Source organism: Rana temporaria, chromosome 2 (assembly GCF_905171775.1).
Source record: "Rana temporaria chromosome 2, aRanTem1.1, whole genome shotgun sequence".
Taxonomy (NCBI): Eukaryota; Metazoa; Chordata; class Amphibia; order Anura; family Ranidae; genus Rana; species Rana temporaria.
The window spans coordinates 147,047,015-147,068,887 of NC_053490.1; the positions used below are offsets into that span (position 1 = coordinate 147,047,015).

General features: G+C 39.2%; 1 protein-coding gene and 1 pseudogene across 4 annotated transcripts in view; one reads left to right on the forward strand and one right to left on the reverse strand.

Moving 5' to 3' along the window:
• ENOX1 (ecto-NOX disulfide-thiol exchanger 1) overlaps nt 1-21,873 on the forward strand; it is a 641,692-nt gene that overhangs the window by 317,362 nt on the left and 302,457 nt on the right. For all 4 annotated transcript variants that reach the window (XM_040341292.1, XM_040341293.1, XM_040341291.1 and 1 more), the window contains exon 4: nt 2,679-2,731. The gene's annotated coding sequence lies outside the window, so the exon portion shown is untranslated. The remainder of the gene's footprint in view (nt 1-2,678; nt 2,732-21,873) is intronic.
• LOC120929641 lies at nt 16,721-17,718 on the reverse strand (annotated as a pseudogene).

The following is a 21,873-nucleotide window of genomic DNA, read 5'->3' on the forward strand; positions in this document are numbered from 1 at the left end:
TTGGGACCATTGGGCATTTTTATAGCGATCAGTGCTATAAAAATGCATTGATTACTATAAAAATGCCACCGGCAGTGAAGGGGTTAACACTAGGGGGCGAGGAAGGGGTTAATCAATTTCCCTGGGTGTGTTCTAACTGAAGGGGGGGGGACTGACATGGGGAAATGACAGATTGCTGTTCATGCATTGTATGAACAGACAATAGGTCATTTCCCCCCCTGACAGGACCGGGAGCTCTGTAACAAGCGATCGCGGGTGCCCGGCAGGGATCAGGGGCGAGCGGGGGGCGCCCCTGATCCCTAGTGGCTGATTCGTGAGGTGACGTAGATCTACGTGACCTCGCGCAGGGGAGCCAACCTGCCGCCGTATAATTGCGGCGGCTGGTCGGCAAGTAGTTAAATATTCAGGTTTGAAGTTTATTAACATTTTGGATTAACCGAGAGCACTGTAGTTGTTCAATAATTAATTTATTCCTCAAAAATACAACTTATAATAATGGTGCACACAGTGGGGGTTATTTACTAAAGGCAAATCCACTTTGCACTACAAGTGCACATGCAAGGAAATTTAAAAACTGCATTTTAGCTTGCACATGATTGGATGATAAAATCAGCAGAGCTTCCCCTCATTTCAGATCTTCCCCTCAGACTTAGTGACTGCACTTCAAAGTGCACTTGTAGTGCAGAGCGGATTTGCATTTGGTAAATCAACCCCAATGTATAAAAAGCCAAATGTCTTTCTATCCATAGCTAATTGGTTTGCCATGCTTGTGTTTATAGGATGAATTTCTTTTTTTGTTTCTCTGTTTTGGAGATGCAATAAAATATTTTTTCTGATAAAAAAAAACCAAAACACTTTATTCATCTAAAGGTTTCAAAGAGCATTTTAGACTGCAAACGTGAAGTGTAACTATAGGATTACCTTGGATGGTGTGGAGATGGATTACAACACCTCTCAGACAATGCTGTCTGTGATGCCCCTGAAATAGAGATGCACCCTCTCTTCCTAACCTGATGACCATTATCACTAAGAGTGAAACAACATCCCAAGTTTGAGTTGTTTCCAAAACAGGAGTAGAGGGGAAATCTTCTAATGGGGACACCTGTAACAACTCTCATTTCCTGTTTTTGCTATTGGACAGGAAGTGAAGGGAGATCTCCCCAATTGGAAACCAGATGGCAAAAATAATCAATTCCTTTACTCTATCCAAAATGGAAAAGTTTGGGCTTTATTTCTACTTAAAGTGGAGATCTGAGAAATGGCTGCTAGTCCTATTCATAAGAAAACTGAATGGGATTAATGGGCAAAGTCATTTCACAGACACACTGGGCTATCAAATATTAATTGATTGCCAAAATAATGTGTAATTATAGACATACAGTAGAGTAGCCAAAGCTAAATAAAGAGAAAAGGGTAGGTGAGCGTCTCCATCAGACTCCATTGTGTTCTTAGGCCCTGTACACACGAGGAGACATGTCCGATGAAATCGGTCCGCGGACCGTTTTCATCGGACATGTCTCCTAGGATATTTTGGTCTGATGTGTGTACACACCATCAGACCAAAATCCCAGCGGACAGAGAATGCGGTGACGTGGCGGTGACGCGGCAACCTATGATGTTCAATGCTACCACGCATGCGTCAAATCCATTCGTTGCATGTGCGGGATTTCGGATCCGCTGGTTAGACGTACTAACCAGCGGACATGTTCGACGGACAGGTTTCCAGCGGACAAGTTTCTAAGCATGCTAAGAAACTTTTGTCCGCTGGAAAACGGGTCCGATAGGCCGTACACACGACCGAACATGTCCGATGAAACTGGTCCGCGGACCAGTTTCATCGGACATGTTCGGTCGTGTGTACGGGGCCTTAAAGTTAAAGTAGATGTAAACCCAATTGCTTATATCTAGTATAATCTTTTAACATCTTTTTTAAAATCTACTGCATTCATTAGAATACTAATTAGTGATCCTGCCTTGAATGTCCTTGTTCAGGTACTTCCTGTCATAGGATAACATCTTGCTGTCCCTGTCTTCCAGTTGTGCTCTTTCATTGTCATCCGGTTATATGAGATTATGATAGAGTGTTCATTTCAACTCTCAATTATGGTTGGGCTCAGGAATGTTCAGATACTAGTCTGAACACACCTCAGCTATTCTGCCAGTAAGATGTTACTGCGGACCGCCAAGCATTACCCTCCGCACAGCGGCACCTATATGGGATGGGGGTTTGTGTATACGAATGGCTGCAGGGCGCGGAATAATACAATTACTTATGATTGGTGGTCCTCAGTAACAGCTTCAAGACAGGGATAGCCCAGATGCATACAACAAAGGGCAGAAAAAATTGAATTTGTTTGATATGTAGTGTTTAGCAAACCAAATGTTAGTCAGAGTTTACATCTACTTTAATACTGTGGCAGACAACCTGATAAACTATTAATGCCAGTAGTAAAAGTTAGCACTGTCATTCTTTCATTCTGAAATTAATTTTCTAAGAAGCTTATAGATTCATTGTTTTTCATATAAAAAGTTATGCAAAATTATACAATATCTATTGTATAGATTTTTTTTATGTGTTTTGTCTTTATGCTTCTAGTCTTTTAATCCTTTAAAACGTGTGATTTGTAGTAAAAGAATCTCCTAATTTATGGTATTAATGTACTTATTGTTTCTTTCAGCTTCTTTGACTTCAGCACTGAAGAAAGAATTTAACTTCTGAGTATTTGCACAGGCAAGTGATAAACTGACTCATGAGTAGTTAAGTATTTGCTTTTTAAATGCTTCTGAAAAACGGTTTTATAATGAATATTCACAGGACATGCTTTTGCATTTTAAAGCAGCTATATTATACAGGAGGCCCCATGTACCTATAGAATGGTGTCTACTCTCTAGCTTTCATACATGAATAATGATTAATAGTAAGTAGGCTGCTCATTTCGTGTGGAATGTATTCATATAGCTGCTTTACCCGTACTTGTAATACACGGGGCCCTTAAAGTGGCAATCTTCCGTGTCTCTTCAACAAATACTAAAGCTATGTATCAAAACAGATGAGATATTGTAGAATGAACAGGAGAAAACAAAGAACCTAAAGATAATATGCATTACTGTTTGTATTGTAAACCCAAGATATCCTTTTTTCTTTTTTTATTACAAATGTTTTTATTGAAAGACCAAGTTACATACAGGTTGTAATGTGCATGCATTATGTACATAAACATGAAATGTCGAAACACAGAAATGTTCCATATAAAATGGAATTGAGAATAAGGCATCTGTTAACTTTGTAAAATATATAGGGGGTTATTTACAAAAGGCAAATCCACTTTGCACTACAAGTGCACTTGAAATTGCACTGAAAGTGTACTTGGAAGTGCAGTCGCTGTAAATCTGAGGGGTAGATCTGAAATGAGGGGAAACTCTGCTTATTTTATCATCCATTCATGTGCAAGCTTAAATGTTTTTTTTTTTAATATCCTTGCATGTCCCCCTCGGATCTACAGCGACTGTATTTCCAAGTGCACTTGTAGTGCAAAGTGGATTTGCCTTTAGTAAATAACCCCCATAATGTGATACATAACGGAAAAATGAAAGGGTAAGATAGATAAAGAGCAAATTTTAGTTACCCGTATTTATCGGCGTATAACACGCACAGGTGTATAACACGCACAGGCGTATAACACGCACAGGCGTATAACACGCACCCTAACTTTAAGAGGGAAGTTTCAGGAAAACACTTTTCGCAGCCCCCTGCCTATAACACGCAGGCACAGTTTACCCTCTATTTTCAGGGTAAAAAAGTGAGTGTTATACGCCAATAAATACAGTAAATGTCTGCATCGGGACCAGTGCAGATCCATTACATCCACACACTTATATTGAAATGGTTTGCAAAAAAGGGGTGTCCCAGTGCTCCCATTTCCTGTCAAAGGGATGCATAGTTGCCATACAAGGTATGGTGGATTTGTTCTGTCAATTTGATCATCTCCATCCTGTCCAACACTTTTGACCAGGATATGGAGGTGGAACGCCAATTTAGTGCAGTCCCCCAATGAATGGCTACGAAAAGAGTGTGAATCAATCTCTGATATGGAAAGGAAACATCTGGAATGGAGCTAAAAAAGACACATCTGCACTATAAAGTTAATATATTAAAGGAAATGTATGCATATCTAAATATGCCACATATACACAGATATTTTTAATAATAAAAAAATGTTTTTGTGTATAATACTTGCATATGGTGGTGTGTGTGTGTGTGTGTATATTATATATATATATATATATATATATATATATATATATATATATATATATATATATATATATATATATATATATATATAGTATTTATTGGCGTATAACACTCACTTTTTTACCCTGAAAATAGAGGGTAAACTGTGCCTGTGTGTTATATGCCTGTGCGTGTTATACGCCGATAAATACGGTGTGTGTGTGTATATGTATGTATGTATGTATGTATATATATATATATATATATATATATACACACACCTGTATTCACTCAGACATACATATAATGCAATATACGTATGAATAAAAAGGTCAATAAAGAAGCATATTATTTTTGTTGTACAGTTCTATTAGAGGCCATTGCTCTTCTGCTATCAGGTCAGAGCCCCGGTTCTTCAGTGGGCTGCTGCTATGTTATACAGATAAAATGAAATGCCTGCCTCTGAGATTTTACATTACTGTATTTGCGGTTCCAATTTTACTTTGCTGTCAAGGTTACAAGAATAATGACTCCAGTTTTGAGGGCCATCATTCTGATAGGCCATCATTTTAATACTGTTGATAGATTTCTTGACATCTATGCTAAGGCAATGTTTGATAGCATTCACATTTCCTAATCTGAGAGCGAGGATTTTGTAGACGTGTTCTTTTATATAGAGGGAAAGACAATAATTATACTCACGATAGAGTGTGTTTGGAATATAATCCAATAAAATGTCACTGAGGTAGGTAGGTTTTCACAGTTAAGATCTATCTATACTTCCTCAGTAGTCTCTTTTTGCAATTGTCAATGTGACTCATAAGTCTAATACTTAAATCATTGCTTTTGCCAGAGCTAAATAGAACTCTCTAGGGGAAAGATGAGATACGTGTCATTTGTGTTTGACGACTGTGAAAAAATACAGTATATAGCTCTCACAATGTTAAAGGACCTCAATCCTGGCAGACACCTTTCTTCGTATATGGGAGAGATTATTGCCATGCAACCAACTACTTTTTTTCGTTTAAAACCAGAACGAAGAAAATCACTTTTACCACTTCAGCCCTGGAAGGATTTACCCCCTTACTGACCAGGCCATTTTTTTGCGATAACTGATAACCGTACAATTGCTGTAACTAACAATTGCACGGCCATGTGACGTTGTACCCAAATAAAATTGATGTCCTTTTTTTCCCACAAATCTCAAGCTTTCTTTTGGTCCTATTTGATCACCTATGCGGTTTTTATTTTTTTTCGCTATGAACAAAAAAAGACCAACACTTTTGAAAAAAGAACAATATTTTTTACTTTCTGCTATAAAACATAAATTCTTTATAAATTTAGACCAATATATATTCTGCTACATATTTTTGGTAAAAAATAAAAAAACAATAAGCGTATATTGATTGGTTTGCGCAAAAGTTATATCGTCTGCAAAACAGGGCAAAGATTTATGGCTTTTTTTTTACTAGTAATGGCGGTGATCAACGATGTATAGCGGGACTGCAACATTGTGGCAGACAGATCGGACACCTGGCTAACATTTTTGACACTTTTTTGGGAACCAGTAACATTATTACAGTGATCAGTGCTAAAAATATGCACTGACATTGTACTTATGACACTGGCAGGGAGGGGGATCAAGTGGTTAAATGTGTTCCATCAGCATGTTTCTAACTGTGTGTGAGGATTTCCGCCTGGGACAACACACAGATCTGTCTTCCTGCATAGCAGAAAGACAGGATCTCTGTTTAAATCTCCCCTGTCAGAATGGAGATCTGCCTTGTTTACTATGGCAGATCCCTGTTCCTTCCCTGCTTGAAAGGATCTTGGGCGGCCGGCGAACATCAAGTCCACTGGACCCACTGATTGTCTCCCTCCGCTGGCTTCAGAAACTTGTGCACGAACCAACGTACACCTATTGCGATTCACGCAGCCGAGCCAATCTGCTGCATTACAACTGTGGGGGCTGGTCAGCAAGAGGTTAAAGAGGATGTTTTAAAACCACATTACTGATGCCTTGTACACACGATCAGAATTTCCGATGAAAAAAGTCAGACAGAATTTTTTAATCAGATATTCCGATCGTGTGTGGGCCCCATCAGACTTTTTTCCGTCTAATTTTTCTTGGCGGGAGGGGACTGACTGGGGGAGGGGATGAACTGGGGGAGGTGACCGATCTGTGTCCCTATGAACAAGAGACACAGCATCGGTCTCCTCTCTCCCCTGACAGGATGTGGATCTCTGTGTTTACACACAGAGATCCACGGTCCTGCTCAGTTACTGGGCAATCGCGGGTGCGCGGCAGACATCACGGCCGCCTGGCACGAGCATCGGGTTCCCAGTAACGCGGCGGGTGAGCGCGCCACTGGGGTCGCACGCGCGCCCCCTAATGGCTTAGCAAGGTGAGGACGTCATATGACGTCCTCCCAGAACAACAGCACTATTGTGCTGCCGTCAATTGATGGCAGCCGGTAGTAAAGTGGTTAAAAGTGCTTAAGGTAGAATAATAGGCAACACTTTTTTTATTCATTTTAGATTTAAGGTGAGTTATAACCCCTGTTAGATTATTTATTTATTTTTCTTTTTTCTCATCTGTGTCCCATTGTGGAGATTTTCCTCAACTTCCTGTCCCATAGTCAGGAAGTAAGAGAAAATTCCTGCAAATTAAGAGACTTAATTGGGGACCCCTAGGTCACCAGAACTAGTGTCCCCATCGAAAGATTATTTTTCTACGGTCAACCCAAAATGTGGTATTTTCTTTCACTTTTTATGATAACGGTAAGGAGGACAAAATGAGAATTTTTTTTTTTTGTCTCATAAAGTTTTATAGAGAGGTTGAACATTCTTAACGGGGGCACAGACAGCAATACAAACTGACAAGCATTTTAATCCCTCTCCACTCTATCCAAAACGGGGAAAAAAAAGTTTTGCTTTTAGTTATACTTTAATGTACAGAAAAATACTGGATGATTCTGCCAGAAAGGCAGTGAGCTCCTAACTTACCGTAAATCCCAAAGCATGTTATCACCCTGCCCTGTTTGTTTAGGTGGGTTAAAGAAGGTTTTCTGTAGTCCTAACACACTTTTGATGCTGCTGACGGTTTAGAAATAATTCTTACAATTTGAAGCATTTATTTATAGTCCCCATTTTACATTTTTTTTTTCTTTGGTGGTTATCAGTTTTTCAGTAACTAACTGCTTAGACGCCATGAAGGCAAACAGAAGAAGCACTATGAGGCTAGCAGAAACTTTTCGCCAAGCTTATTGACTTTGTCTTGCAGACGCCTTAATCCTCTTACTCTGCATAGCTGACAGCAGCATTTCCTGCTTTACTTTCTTGATATTTACCTTCTTCTAATAGGAACACTCAGTACTATGGGGCATGTTTTTACAACTTTCCAGTTTAAGATTTTGCCAATTTGTCATGCAAAATGTCACTTCTGACAGCTTTGTCTATTTATATAATTGTGCTGAGCAGATTTCCACTTGTTTTTGCCATATTTCAACAATATCTGCTTTATAGACAGTATGCTAACATATGAATGCTGCCCAATATGTTTTTCCCTGACCATGAACAATGTCATGCCACTTTTAATACGTTTTCTCAGTTGAACCAATGGTCGTGACATAGCTCTAATTATGTGCCAGCTCAGGTGTTGGTCTCCTACTACCAGTCAGTGAGAGCATCCTTGCTAAGAGTCTGTTACATCAGATAGTATTTGCAGCTTGTAGCATAGGATGGGCGAATGCCTCATCCAGCCTTGCCACTGTTGTCTGGTGCCAACTCTTAGGAGGTGTGACAGTAGGCCACTTGACATTCACTGACTGATACTGCTCAGAGAGGAAGTTGAAGCAGTTGCTTGTAGTGTGTGTGGAGAAGACTGCGTAGCCAAGAAGACTGCCATCAAGGAAAATTAGTGTAATGGAACTGGAGTCCAGCCTAGTTACAGGGGTGGGGTAGTGCTTTATGGAACAGTGTGTTTTAAATGATAGACAAGGAGGGGCGGCAGCAATTTTGTTGTTGCCCAAAGTTGAAAACATTTCTGATGAGTTTCATAGTAATGACTGGGTACACACTGAGGAAGGGGAAATAGTGTAATTATGTCAGTGAACTTTTCTCCCATTACTATTTCTCTATCTTACCCTACAGAAGCAGTCTGAAATGTGCCTACAACTCCTACCCAACATTCCTTTCCCCCACTAACAAAATACATCTGCTTTTTTTACAACCACCCTTCCCCCAGAATAAAATACACCTACAACCTATCCACAACTCGGCTCCATTGATGAACACATCACCCCTGCCTGTAAATTACTCTTCCCCACCAGAAAAAAATGCAATCATCATTATTAACACACTTCAAACAACCTCCCACCCCTTGCACATACTCGCACAATATACTTATTACACCTATTCATTCACTCCCCAAAATAAAGCACATCTGCCTACAACACTCCATCCCCATAGAACACAGCACACTTGCCCAATACTTCCCGCTCCCTTTCCTCAAAAACTAGAGAAGATTTTCACTGTTGTGACTTGGGGGTCCACAGCTCTCAGTAGGAAACATAATATTCAAAATTGTCAGCTGAAGTGCCCAAAACTCTTCCAAAATGCAAGGCTTTATTCACACTTATAACTAGTGTTGCTCACGAATATTCGCATTGCGAATATTCGACTCGAATATAGCATATTCGAGAAATCGCGCTATATTTCGAATTTCGCGGTGAATATTCGCAATTCCGAATATTCGCATTTTTTCAATTTGATTTTTAAAACAGATCACATCCTATCGACGTCTAAAAGCATTGCTGGTATGATTAGAGACCCTGGGCCGAGTAGCTAAGCTGAGGCGATCCTATTATGTTGCCAAATTGAAAAAAAAAAAATTGCGATTTTTCGCTATTGCGAATGCGAAAATGATTGCGAATTTTCGATAACTGTGGTAGGAGAACTCTGATTGTCTCTGATGCAAAAGGGGGGGGCTTTGTGTATGTGTATGTTATGAATATTTGTATGTTTGATATTATTATTTTTTGTAAGAAGGAAAAAATTGCGCATACCTTAAAAAAGGGGAGAATACAGCAGCAACTCAAAAATGTTATACAACATAAATTAATACAAGACAGAAAATGGAGTCGCTCTACAAGAATAAAAAATATGTCTAGTGACAAGACATGTGGGCAAATTATAAAATAAGCAAGCGCAAATAACTTGTGAAATACACAGTGAAACAAATATATAAAGAAATATAGTCCCAATAATAGAAAAATAATCTTTCATAAAAATGTCTTTGATATGTGAAGTGAAAAAAAGTCCAAAGCATGCAGCATGAACGTGTTCAATCTTTAAGGTGTTTGATTGACAAATGGCTGTGACAGATGGATAGAGTAAAGAATCACCACCAATGCAAAACACTTTTTATTTTCTATTGTAAAATATCAAGAATATTCTGAGCCAATCAGAGTGCTCCTTCCGCATTTGCCGAATATTCGCAATTATTTTGTATTGTAAAATATCAAGAATATTCTGAGCCAATCAGAGTGCTCCTTCCGCATTTGCCGAATATTCGCAATTATTTTGTATTGTAAAATATCACGAATATTCTGAGCCAATCAGAGTGCTCCTACAGCATTTCTCGAAATTGCGCAATAAATATCGCATTCGCATGTTGCGATATTTCGATAAAATATCACGAATATTCTGAGCCAATCAGAGCGCTCCTCCAGCATTTCTCGAAATTGCGCAATAAATATCGCATTCGCATGTTGCGATATTTCGATAAAATATCACGAATATTCTGAGCCAATCAGAGCGCTCCTCCAGCATTTCTCGAAATTGCGCAATAAATATCGCATTCGCATGTTGCGATATTTCGATAAAATATCACGAATATTCTGAGCCAATCAGAGTGCTCCTACCGCAGTTATCAAAAAATCGCAATTATTTTCGCATTCGCAATAGCGAAAAATCGCAATCATTTACTTTCGATAAAATATCACGAATATTCGAATTTAGCGAATATATCTCGAATATTCGAATATATATTCGAGATATATCGCGAAATCGAATATGGCATATTCTGCTCAACACTACTTATAACTCCAAAGTCACGCAACTTTGGATGGGTGCGACTTGGATGTGACTTGTCCCTCTCCAAAGTCAGACCCACTGTTGCACCACTTTTACATGTAAAACTTTCAGGTATGACTTTCATGGAACGTTTGAGGGTTAACATTGTAGTCTATGGCCCTCAGGTTGCTTGAAAGTATTGCATGAACTACTTTAAAGTCACTGCAACTTTAAGTTGCACATATATTATGTGGAATATGCTCTGGTAAGAATTGGAAAACATGGGGTACGATTTGTCATGCGACTTTGATGTCCACAAGTGTGACTGGGGTGTAAAGATTTGAGTCACCTGTTGGATCGTAAGTACAAAACTTCTTAATTTGGAGGCTGCCTTATCTTCAAGAGGCTACTTTCAGATAACCTGGATGTGTTCAGGACCCTCATTAGCCTCATTATTTTCCTTTTTTTTTCCATAGAAAGCAAGCACAGACAGTAAAATAATATAAAACCATATAATAATTTTACTGTACAAAAACGACACATAAATAAAAAAAAGATCAACGAATACTAAATTAAATTAATTCAAGTTATTCTAAATATACCTTTCAGACAAAATACATCCTCTGGATAAAAAAAAAATAGATCTTTTTTTTAATTTTTCACCTAAGCAGCCTAAGAATGAAATTGAGATTTCCACTTCTGCTGAAATTTCGTTGGCGACAAAATCGGTTTTGATAAAATCCCTTTGCTCATCCCTAGTGTTCAGCTTAGGTAAAAACAAGTTTGACTATGCTAGGTTTAAATAAATAAAGTAAGATTGTGATTCAATTAGATTTCTTCCCCCAGTAAATCAGAGATATATAGTTTTGTTTTAAAAAAAAAAAACAAAGAATAAATATAGCTGCATGACCTACAACATCACCATTGTTTCTTGTCTGCGTTTTGTGTGGTCTTTATAGCCTAATTAGCCTTTGAAAATCTGGTATGTGGAGATTCCGCCTAGAGAGTGTCTCTACTACCTTGCAGGTTTTCCCTGGAGCCCCCTATGTGCGAACTTCTGGCAGGGACTGAACCTACACATGCCACTTGATTCCTTGCTCAAGTGAGTGAGTGGGTGCTGTAGTGACCACCAGCTGAAGACCAGAAATACTTCAAGGCAAGAAATATGTCACAAGCACACAAGGAAACACCATAAAAAAGGTCCAACTTTTTATTGATTGATCACATCACAGCAGAAGATGGAAATGTTTCAGACCCATGCAGGACCCCTTTATCGGTCATGTGACAAGTGTAAAATGGCAGACAGTGCAAGCTTATGATGTCATTCTGGCTTTGGGGGGGGGGGGGGAGTGCAAGGGTGGTGTATTGCTTCAGTTTTGATTGGTGGATGCTTTTTCTTTTTTGCACTGTTTATAATTTTGCACTTGTTGCATGCCTTATTCTGCATAGCTCTGGAACATCCTCTATCTTCTGCTATGGTGTGATCAATCGGTAAAGTGTTGGACCCTTTTATGGAGTGTACTGTAAGTGGAGTGTTCTTGCCCTGGTGCTGTGTTTGACTGGCACATGTGCAATGCAAAGAGCACACAAAGAATAATGGGACATGTAGTAGAGCTGCACAATTAATCGTTAAAGAATCAAGATTGTGATTCTACCCCCCCTTGCGATCTTAAAACAGCTTTCCCGATTCAGTGCAGAGGGTTCTCTGCTGACATCTGTCAAAAAATTTATAAAAAATCCAGTCAGTCTGCCAAGTTTATCACAACATCGGCATAGGCCAGTGTTTCTCAATTCCAGTCCTCAGGCCCCCCCAACAGGTCAGGTTTTCAGGATTTCCCTCAGATGAAAAGGCTGTGGTGATTACTAAGGCAGTGAAACTGATCAAATCACCTGTGCAAAATAATGGAAATCCTGAAAACCTGACCTGTTGGGGGGGCCTGAGGACTGGAATTGAGAAACACTGGCATAGGCAGAGATGAAGAGCAACATTGTGACACTTTCTTTTAGATCAAAGGAATAAACTTTGGTCTGTAAATGGGGTTTAACCATTTAAAGACTAAACCTTTTTCTAACACTTGTTGCTTACAAGTTAAAATCAGTATTTTCTGCTAAAAAATCAGAGACCCTAGAAAATAAAATGGCGGTTGTTGCAATATTTTATGTCACACTGTATTTGCACAGTGGTCTTTCAAACACATTTTTTGGGGGAAAAATGCACTTTTAATGAATTAATAAAAGTGAAACCGTAAAGTTAGCCCATTTTTTTTTTTTAGTATAATGTGAAAGATGTTATGCCGCAAGAATCGTGGTCTTTATTCTAAGCAAAAAAAATCTTAATTCTCATTTTGGTCAGAATCGTTCAGCTCTAACATGTAGTAACAAAAATTTAGATGACTGTTGTGCTCCCTGACTATGAATCCAGGAAATGTTAATTTTAGGGACACAAGAAAAATAAAAATCTTGGAAACCGAAAAGTATTTACGGTAGTAAAATAATTTGGGGCACAAGAAATAAAGTAAAATTATATTGGCTGCTACTACTTGGGTGATCCTAATGTAAAAGCACATTATACACTGAGGGTTTAATACTACTTTAAAGTCTTCAGTAAGTGCTAAATTATTGGCGTTTAGCAGTTGTTTTTATAGAACAAGTGAAGTTTTGAACATTTGGTAATGTATGTTTTTTAAGTAATGGTGAGCTGTAAATGATTAATGAGGGAACATAACATTCTGACACTCCTAGTGCTGTAGTTATGGCTATGGTGTAGAAAGCATTTAAAGTCTTGTCATGGAGCATCTTTTAACACCACAATGACAATAAACAAGGATAAAATGTACAGTTACAGTTTATGCTCTTTCCCTCCTTGACTCAAAATAACATCGTTAGCTTTAGTAGTGTTAAAGCGGAGCTCCGCTGAATTTTTTTTAATTAAAAGCCAGCAGCTACAAATACTGCAGCTGCTGACTTTTAATATTAGGACACTTACCTGTCCTGGAGTCCAGCGCCGTCCGCAGCAGAGGACGAGCGATCGCCAGAAGTGGGTGCAAATACCTGTCTTAAGACAGGTATCTGCAGCCCCCTCCCCCCTGAAAGGTGTCAAATGTGACACTGGAGGGGAGAGGGTTCCGATCAGCGGGAGTTCCACTTTAGGGTGGAGCTCCGCTTTAAGGATATGCAGCAGACAAATGTGGAAAGGTAACATTTAGGCTGCATTCACATTTGTGCATCATAGAATTTGATTGGCCGGCAGGAGGATCAGTGTGACAATAGCGAATATTAATTTGCTATTGTCACACAACTGGGTGGGCTCGGGGTGTAGTTCTCTGCCCCCCAAGCTCACTTTTTTTAAGCCTATTTGAGCCCCTGACTCTAATCACGTGCTTAAAAAAAAAAAGACCCCATTGGAATCCATGCATCCGGTGATTAGGGGGCCACTGCCTCTTATCTTATTCTCGGACAATCTACATCTGCCTGGACATATTCCATTTGGGTGACTGAGTTTCTCATGTGCCTATAAATGCTGTATGTTCCTAAATCTCATTGGAACTATAGAAGCTACTTGAATGAGTTGATGAAATGTCTTCAACATAGTTGGGGGAAAAAAAATGAAACGTATTATTACTAGGTAAGCTCCAAGCACATTACTACAAAGCTACTGTGTCAATCTTCTTAGCATATACTGCAGCCTGGATCCCACAGAGACGTTTGGGATGCACTGTTCTATATACACAGGAATGAGATACAACTTGTTGTTGCATATATGCAGTTTCGCCTAGAATATGGGGTGTATGCAGTTTCGCCTAGAATATGGGGTGTATGCAGTTTCGCCTAGAATATGGGGTGTATGCAGTTTCGCCTAGAATATGGGGTGTATGCAGTTTCGCCTAGAATATGGGGTGTATTCAGTTTCGCCTACAATATGGGGTGTATGCAGTTTCGCCTAGAATATGGGGTGTATGCAGTTTCGCCTAGAATATGGCGTGTATGCAGTTTCGCCTAGAATATGGGGTGTATGCAGTTTCGCCTAGAATATGGGGTGTATTCAGTTTCGCCTAGAATATGGAGTGTATGCAGTTTCGCCTAGAATATGGAGTGTATGCAGTTTCGCCAAGAATATGGGGTGTATGCAGTTTCACCTAGAATATGGAGTGTATGCAGTTTCGCCTAGAATATGGAGTGTATGCAGTTTCGCCTAGGATATGGGGTGTATGCAGTTTCGCCTAGAATATGGGGTGTATGCAGTTTCGCCTAGAATATGGGGTGTATGCATTTTCGCCTAGAATATGGGGTGTATGCAATTTCGCCTAGAATATGGGGTGTATGCAGTTTCGCCTAGAATATGGGGTGTATGCAGTTTCGCCTAGAATATGGGGTGTATGCAGTTTCGCCTAGAATATGGAGTGTATGCAGTTTCGCCTAGAATATGGAGTGTATGCAGTTTCGCCTAGAATATGGAGTGTATGCAGTTTCGCCTAGAATATGGAGTGTATGCAGTTGATTTGGTTTGCTTGGCTTTGGCATTGCTTAGGATTTAAATATCACTCTGTAACTGCAGTGATGAGCCAAATAAACAGTCTGTTAAACAATAATGATTTCACACTTGTTTTCAGCACCATATCCTTCCTGACTCCCAGCAATTAGTTGAGACATCTTGGTTATATAATTAGGCAAAAATCCCAATTTAACAAAATATTACATGAATCATGTTTAAATGCTGTTTGAAAGCCATATGATTTGTTAGGAGAAATGGACATCTGACTCTTCAGTTACCACCCCCCCCCCCCAAAAAAAAAGAGCATGTATTCTTTTTAATTTCTATATAAAAATCAAAATAATGTTAGTTGTAGTAATCAAAATAAGCTCTCTCCCCACGAATGCAGGAGCTCCATTTTCATATATAGAGGATGGGGAAATGAATTCATATTTGCTGAGAAGTTACTGGTGTGTGACAGTACATGCAAATGCAAACAATACAGAACCAATGTACTCTCACCTTGAAGAGATGCCTGTACAGCTTTCATTCTTTCTGAAATGTACCAAATTCTCAAAATAACCTGCTTGGCTCCTACACTGGGGTAATGTTTGTTTATCTGACTAAAATATGTTCAATGTTATCGCTTATCATGTTTTGAATATTGCCTGCTTTTAGATAAAGCACATTACACTGCTTAATGGGAAGAAGTTTGCATGATAACGTGATCTCCTGATTTGGCTTCATTGTTGTCTTCTTTATATATGGAGACATTATTGGCCTCTAGACTGACCTAAACTATCTATCTCACAAAACTGAATAATGCGCACAGTAAAATGCCCATCAAGTCCTTTATGAATGCTGCTGCTAGATTCATCCACCTTACAAACCGCTGAGCGTCTACTACCCCTCTCTGCCAATCCCTCCACTGGCTCCGCTTACCCAACAAATTAAACTCAACATACTAACAATAACTTACAAACTCATCCTCAACTTGGCCCCCAGCTATATATGACATAAACTCTTTTGAGAATAAGCATTTTGCATGGTAGTTATGCAGATTGTGTTTCACCAATTTTGGAATCCTTGTCTTCTAAATGTAGTTTTTTTTCGAAGTTGCTTTTGTATCAAAGTCATAATGGTAACACTAGCATGTTTGCAAATCACTCTTGTCAGTTGTCCACTCTAGTGGGTCCAGTTGCCATGATGGTATTGGGTTTTCATGTGTTGTCATCACTATACTCTTGAACATTAGGAGGCCTCTGCTTATAGTGGTAGTTACTAGAAGCTTTATCGCTCTTTGGAAAGACGGTTGCAGGTTCCCAGGCCTTCCCAGTGATAGCAATAATGGTTGCGGCTCTCACTCATCCAGTGGTACAAAGCAATATGTGGTTACCATGTCAAGCCCTAAACTATTACAAAGTGTTTTGTATCAATTGGATACTATTCCTCTGTACCCTAAAATTATTACTTATTTCCATAATAACATTACTGAAGGAGAGGATAATGAAGAGAGTCAGAAGAGAGACTGGATTAATTGTACCCGTCTAAATTTTTTCTTATTTTTCTTTTCATAATTTTTTTTACCTTATATTTTATCCTGAATAAAAAAATCAAGTAGTAAAGTTGTGCAACCCCCCAAAAAAATAATAATAGTAATAATCTGATATATTTTGCTATAAGTTTGGCTTCACATATTATTATACATGTGAAGAGAGCATACCTCTGTGGGTAGTGTCATCTTTTAAAAATTCACGATGTGTGTTTAATAGTCATTCTGATTAACCTCTTCATTCCCCAAGGAGCCTGCTACACCTCTGGTACTCTAAAGGCATTGCAAAAGGAAATTCAAAAGGATATTTAATCTATGGAGGATAACTAATAAAAATTATCTCAATTGTCTTAACTGGAATGATAAAAAGGGCACACAACTTGTAAACTTTCCTATAAAAATTTACATGTTAAATTCTGTAGGTGCATCTATTTTACAGGTACAGACATACACATCTGCATTATAGCTATATTATCAACCCCAAGGGCTCAGAAAGACTGGTCCTAGCATTCCACATATGACGCTTCAATCGTTGCCTTCATCTTCTTCCTGCTTTCTCTTTTCACCACGTTCTACGGCTTCCTCTTCTTCATCCGCCTCTTCTCCCTCACCACCATCTTCAACATAATCATTGTCATCCTCTTCATCATGTAACTCTTCTTTTATTAAATACAATAGCCCAACTTCCTTTTCATCCTTTCCCAAATCTGATTCACCCTTCTCCTCGTCTTCCTCCTCATCCTCTCCTGGAGGGCCAGCCTCATCCTCTTCAAGTTCAGGATATTCGTATTCTTCACACTCATCATCATTCTCCTCTTCAGAGTCGGGGGCCTAATTATCTTCCTGGTCAAAGCCATTCAAGTATGTGATTTGTGGAAGTTTGCTAAATATTGTGTCGCTGTAATCTTCTATGTTGGTGATCTAACAATTAAAGAGGTCCAAACTAATTTTTTAATTTGTAAGAGCTTCCACTGTGCTCAGATCCTTGATCTTGTTACCACTTATGTTGAGATACGTGAGGTTGGAACACCTTTCTGCTAACACCTACAGACCTCCTAAAATATTGTTGTCACTGAGCTCCAATTTTCGGAGTTTTGACAGCTGCGGAAGCTGTGCCAGAGAAGACAGTTCTACGTTGGTCATGCTGTGGAATTCCAGCTCTTTCAACCCATCACTCAAACAATTAATCTCTCCATCACTAGACCGGCAATTGTCTAAAACCAGCTTTGTCACCTCATACGGGGGTTTTGTTCCTCAGCTCCAGAGTGATGCGCTTCTTTATCTTCCCAGGCCAACCTTCCGAGGGGTCGCACTGAACAGCTGCACACCCGATGGGCGCAAAGCGGGCTTTACCAGACGAAGGCTAAAGTCTGATAAAAGCAATAATGCAACCTATACCGAGCAATCCACCATCTTTTACATTTATATAGCAGTTGGGGGGGCTGGAGGGAGTTGTCTGTCCTTCTAGGTCTTTCATTTAAGAGGGAACATTAGCTAGCTCCCTGTCCATGCCTTTCCCCTTCAACATGTCTACGGTACATGATATTCAAGCACCATTTCACCTCCTGAAATGTCATCAGAGGTGGAGTGATGTGAAATCGTTGCTCAACGCATTATCGTGACATCACATTTCATCAAGCCTTATGATTATGGTTATACCCTCCATCACATAGATTCAAAGACCGTTGCTCTGCAATAGAGTAGCTTTTGGGGTCTAGAACATGCAGTCTGACATTTTATGAATCCCCATACCAGTATATAATTGCTGGATTTGTAAGACATTGTTTTATTTTTTTTAATTTTCTTTATTTTCTGTCCCCATTTAAGCATCTCAATTTTCTCCTGTCACTTCTTACAATGACACAATGTTGGACTGTATTAACATCCTCTTCCTTGATTTCTCGTAAGTGCCACTATTGATTTTTCATATATAAAATCATCTGCTAGAAATTATTGTGCAAATTCAGCCTTGTTTCATGACAGATTGTATGTGAAAGTCTGCCATGCCACATGATGCTATTCATAGGCAATAAAAATGATCCTAGCATGGTCGTTTTAAATTCTGAGCTGTGTGCATGCCTGAAAGTCTGTTTGGCAGTAGAGCTCATCCGCGTGTAGCCAGAATAGATGAAAATTAGAATGTCCGTACACATTCTGAAATTTGACACAAGTATTTAGCTTGCTACAAGAATGGAACATTCATACAAAAAGAAAGACATTTTGTTTCCAGTGTGTGTATATAAGCAAAATCTATTTGACAAATAAAAGGAACTCTGTTGATCTTTTTTTGCATATATGTGTTGTAAGGCTGTAATTACAGGGTCAAAGTCATGCATTTCTGGCTTTATGTGCAGACAATTTACGCAACCACAGGAGCTGTCTTTTTTTCCTTTTTAGCCAACAAAGGTGACTCAGAATCTAGCTGAAAAATGCATTTGGTAAACAGAAATCCATCATAGACAGGATATAATTTGAATATTAAATTCAAACACACAGCACATGTTCTGCAGCCAGATTGCTGAGAGACATGACTACAACATTGGAGGCTGGTTCAGTTCTCTAAAATACATTATTAATGTATTAATGGTCGTTGAAGTGTTAAAATATAACACTGGTCTTGCAACGGGACAGCAACACAATCACTTCTCCACCGGCATGGGCTCCAACAGTACAGGGGAACCTGACAGTTGTCAGTCTAACTTGTTTACAGTTTGGACACGCAGACATAAAATAGTGGATGACCAGATCAGAATCTCTGCTCTAGTTTATTCATCAAACAAAAGTGCAGACAGGAATAACAAAAATGTCTGATGCTTTTTCATGGTGCTGTATCATAGACTATTCCAGCCCAGGAAGCAGCAAAGGAAAAAACAGCCAATGAGAAAACCACAAATATTTAATTAATTGCAAAGTCCCTCTTTGCCATGAAAATTAACTTAAGCCCATGAAAAATGTAATCCCAGCAAGTGCCAGGACCTTCTCCTACAGGTGATTCAGCTGCGGGATCGGTGCACCAATCAACTTTTGGAGGATGGCCTGGTGTCAAGAAGGGCAGCAAAAAAGCAACTTCTCTGTAGGAAAAACATCAGGGACAGACTGATATTCTGCAAAAGATACAAGGATTCAAATGCTAAGGACTGGGGTAAAGTAATTTTCTCTGATGAATCCCCTTTACGATTGAGGTATCTGGAAAAAACCTTGTCCAGAGAACAAAAGGTGAGCGCTACCATCAGTCCTGTGTCATGCCAACAGTAAAGTATCCTGATACCATTTGTGTGGGGTTGCCTCTTAGCCAAGGGAGTAAGCTCACTCACAATTTTGCATAAGAACACAGCCATGAATAAAGAATGGTACAAAAACATCCTCGGAGAGCAACTTCTCCCAACCATCCAAGAACAGTTTGGTGAAGAACAATCCCTTTCCCAGCATTAAGGGGCACCTTGTCATAAGGCAAAAGTGGTAATTAAGTGGCACTGAGAAAAAAACATTGACATTTTGGGTCCATGGCCAGTAAACTCCCCAGACCTTAATCCCATTGAGATCAATCTTCAAAAGGAGCGTAAGCAAAAATCCTACACACATTCTGACAAACTCCAAGTATTGATTATTCAAGAATGGGCTGCCATCAGTCAGGATGTGGCCCAGAAGTTGACAGCATGCAAGGGCAAATTGCAGAGGTCTTGTAATAGAAGGGTCAACACTGCAAATATTGTCCCTTTGCAAAAACTTAATGTAATTGTCAAAAAAAGCCTTTGAAAAGTATGAAATTCTTGTAATGGTACTTCAGTATACCGACAAACAGATCTACAGTAAAAACACTGAAGCAGCAGACTTTTAATATTTGTGTCATTCTCAAATCTTTTGGCCACAGCTGTAGATATATCCTTAACCACTTTGGGACCGCCCGCCATTGTTTTACGTCAGTACTTTAAAGAGGAATACCCTTGTTATGGCAGCAGCTAGCTGCCATAACCCCAGTATTCTCTTCTTCAGCGGGCGGTCCGCTTTCTGATGAAAGTGGTCTGTATGGTGGATTCGCTGCAAGATCACTTTTATCGGTGGAGGGAGAGGGCCCCCCCTCCCGCCGCACTCCGATGCCCTCCGCCCCTTACCAGAGCCGTCGGTAGCGGTGGAGGCGAATGTGTCCTTTTTCTGGCTTGGTATAGAGACAAGTGAGGGGAAGATGGCCCCCACATGTCTCCATATCATTGCAGAGCGGAAGCGATGTCAAAACGTCACTTCCGCCCAATGCTCTTAAAGAGACTTTTTTTTTTCAAATTAAATGTTATTAATTTATTAATTGTTATTGCATTTAAGTGTAAATATGAGATCTGAAGTCTTTTGACCCCAGATCTCATATTTAGGAGGTCCTGTCATGTTTTTTTTTATTTTACAAGGGATGTTTACATTCCTTGTAATAGGAATAAAAGTGCCACAAAAATGTTTTCACTGTTGTTTAAAAAAAATTAAATAAAAAGGTAAAATAAATAACGACTAATTTTTTTTTTAATCGTACCCAGTCCTATCAAGCTCGTGCGATGAAGCGAGTGCATACGAAATCAGTGCCCGCATTTGAAAACGGTGTTCAAACCACAAATGTTAGGTATCACCACAATCGTTGGAGCGAGAGCAATAATTCTAGCCCTAGACCTCCTTTTGAAGCGTGACATGTTGGGTATAAATTTACTCGACGTAACCTTATCTTTCACAATATAAAAAAAATTGGGCTCACTTTACTGTTGTCTTATTTTTTAATTAAAAAAATAGTATTTTTTCACAAACAAAGTGTGCTTGTAAGACCGCTGCGCAAATACGGTGTGACAGAGTATTGCAACGACCACCATTTTATTCTCTAGGGCAGTGATGGTGAACCTTGGCACCCCTGATGTTTTGGAACTACATTTCCCATGATGCTCTTGCACTCTAACAGTGTAGTTGAGCATCATAGGAAATGTAGTTCCAAAACATCTGGGGTGCCAAGGTTCGCCATTACTGCTCTAGGGTGTTAGACAAATATATATAATGTTTGGGGGTTCTAAGTAATTTTCTAGCAAAAAAATGTTTTTAACTTGTAAACACCAAATCTCAGAAAGAGTTTTGTTCCTTAAGTGGTTAAGCTCTCAGGGCTAAATGAAGCATTGGGCAAGCAAAGGAAAGACATGTATGTACTAGGTGCACAGTATGTGTGGAGTTGAAGAAAATCTTTTGTTTTTCCCTAAATGAATAAATCAGTTTCAATGGGTTATGACATTTGCTTATTCCTTTTTGTTTTGCTGCGGTTTGCCTAATTAACATATTGTCATGTTCATTGCACATAATTTTAATATCTGCCAAGTCGGCTAAGCATATTGTCCAAGTGTGAGGTCACGTTAGGGGACTGTAGCTCAAAAACACAGAATATTTATTTAATTGGGCCCCAATATATTTGATCAAATTGGCTGTTTTATGAAACTTGCCAGCATCCACCTAAAACTGAGTTCTCCATTTTGCATGGGCTTACAGTGTAATACTATGCGTTAAAATGTCATATTCATGCTAGCC